Consider the following 2,733-nt stretch of genomic DNA (forward strand, 5'->3'; position numbering starts at 1 on the left):
CCAACAATCTCTCTCTTTCTCTCTTTCCTTTCTTTTTTTTTTTCTTTCTTTCTTTTTTTTCTTTCTCTCTTTCCCTTACTTCCCTCTTTCTCTCTCTCTCCTTCCATCTCTTCCTCCCTCCCTCTCTGCAAATGAAAATAATTCACACAGTTGTAGAGGTTGGCAAGTCCCAAGTCTGTGGGTCAAGTATCAGGCTGTAGGCTTCTCCTGAGTCACGTAGCTTCAGGGACTGACAAACCCAAGGACAGCAGGTCAGATGGCAGGCTACTGGCTCATGGGCTGCAGAGGCTGATGAATCCAAAATATGTAGGTAAGAAGATGATGAGCTGGATGGAGGATCGAGAGCAAGTTTTGCCAGAATGTCCATATTAGGTGTAGGCCACATTCCCAAGGAAAATCCCCTTACAACTGATTGGCTGATCACATAAGATCATATCACAGAGGATGATTACATCATTTCATAACTGCCAAATTACACATTACATAACTGCCAAACAACTGAGGATCATGGCATTGACACTCAATCTTAACCATCAAAAATAGCTAACATTTTTTTACTTAGAACTAATAGTGTCCTAAGAACTTTATATGTATTAGCTCATTTAATCCTCACAACAAATCTAAAAAGTACATATATTGTTTTATAGATGAGCAAACTGAGGAACAAAAGAGGTTCAGTAACTGGTCTAAAGTCATTTGACCATACTTGATAAAGTTGGGCTGGGAATGTGGATCTTGACCTGTACTCTAACCACTGCTATATACTTTCTTTCAGTACCTGTGGTTATAATTCAAATATTTCACTTGTTGTCTTGATCTATATTACATCCAGAGAGGCTGTGGGTTTTTATTTATATTGTCAATAGTTCCTAATACTATTTCCAGGTGAAATAATGTCCAGTTGGATAAGATTAGGGCTAATTTATCCCAATTGGATATCATACAAATCATTCAAATTTTCTTCTCAGTCTATCACAAATATTTAATTTAGTTTCTGTCATTCAGTGTATCTGCTCTTTTACTTACTTCATCCCATCTTGTTCCTTACAAGTTTAATAAACATGCCCTAGAACATGGGTCACCAAACTCTAGCCCATGGGATAAATATTGCCTACTACCAAGTTTTGCATAAGCTGTGAGCTAGGAGTGGTTTATACATATACATATACACATACACATACATATACATATTATATATAGGTATTTTTTAATGGTTGAAAAGAAGAATGTTTCATGACTCACAAATTATATGGATTTAAAATTCAGTGTCTATAAATAAAGTTTTATTGGACGAGAGCAATGCACATTCATTTATGTATTGTCTGGCTGCTTTCTTTCTACAGAGGTATAACTGATTAGTTGCAGCAGAGATTAGATGGCCCATAATGCCTCAAATATTTCCTACTTGACACAAATAAAATTTACAGAGAAATTTGCCAGCCCCTTCTGTAGAGTACCCAGGGGAAGGAAGAGCAAAGGGCAGGTACTTTCATAAGCATGTTCTCCAAGAGTGATGCCTTTATCACAAATTATAAAAGATATGAGCTCGTGTGATGTTTTTTAAGAATATGGTGACAAGACATTCATGAAGGCATGAAGCAAACTATGCAAAGATACAGAAAAGTAGACAAAAAGTAGCAGCTTTTTAATGTGCTCACTTTCTCAACCAACCAAAACCTGGACCTGGGCCCCCTCCTCCAGCCCTTTCCCCAGGCCTGTGTCCCCATTGCTAGGATCTGTCTAATCCTCAGATGCAACTGTGATAATAACCATTTACATAGGATTCCTAGTTGGTGGTGCTGTGGTTAAAGCATTGGGCTGCTAGCCAAAGAATCAGCAATTCAAACCCACCAGCCACTTCCTGGAAGAAAAACAAGGAGTCTACATGTGTAAAGACTGACAACCTTGAGTCTGTGACCAGCATGATGACACTAGGGGAAAGGAAGGACACTGAAATGTGCACATAACATATAGACCACAGAGGCAAATACTAGTACATGCACAATACTCAATTATACTAACACCAAACACCAGGCTATGGATAAATGCATAGACAGGGACAAGATCAGGTTGGGGTAGATGAACAGGAATATACCCTGGAACAAGGATAGATCTGCTGAAAATAATCTTACATATGCACCTATGCCACAAAATTAGCCACTTACATTACAGAAGCAACAGAAGACAGAGTTGGCATAACTTCTCAGGGACAACCAAACACCTTGAAAGAGAGAATCACCAGGCCTGCTGTGGTAGTTAAAATTGTATGTCAACTTGGCTGGGCGTGGCTGAGTGACTGGGAAGCTGGTGATAGTTATTGCCCATGATGAGACTGGCAATCAACTCCATGGTGGGATCTATCACAAGCAGCCTTTGGGATGTGGTCTGCTTCCTGTATCTAAGGAGAAGCCTTGGGAATTGTCTCTCACCTATGGCACACTTGGACCCTGTATGTAGCCGTGTCATTGCTCAGCAGCCTGCTATGCTCTGCTGACCTTGGAACTTATAATGGACTTAAGTTAATGGTCTGCCGTGTGGTTGGTAACATTAGGACTGAGCCTTTTTACTTGTCAACCTTGGGGTTTCTCAGCCTCAGCAGCCAGCAACTGTCTAAATCAAGAAATCCCTCTAGCTCCAGTGGGCCAGGAGCAGGAGGCAGAGCTGGACCCCAAAGTTGAGGGGCTTTCACCTAGCCCCTAGAGCCTGGCACTTTGAACTTGGACTTAAAGCCTC

This window comes from Orycteropus afer, unplaced genomic scaffold (genome assembly GCF_000298275.1).
Source record: "Orycteropus afer afer isolate SDZICR_OR568_19922 unplaced genomic scaffold, OryAfe1.0 scaffold00002, whole genome shotgun sequence".
NCBI lineage: Eukaryota > Metazoa > Chordata > Mammalia > Tubulidentata > Orycteropodidae > Orycteropus > Orycteropus afer.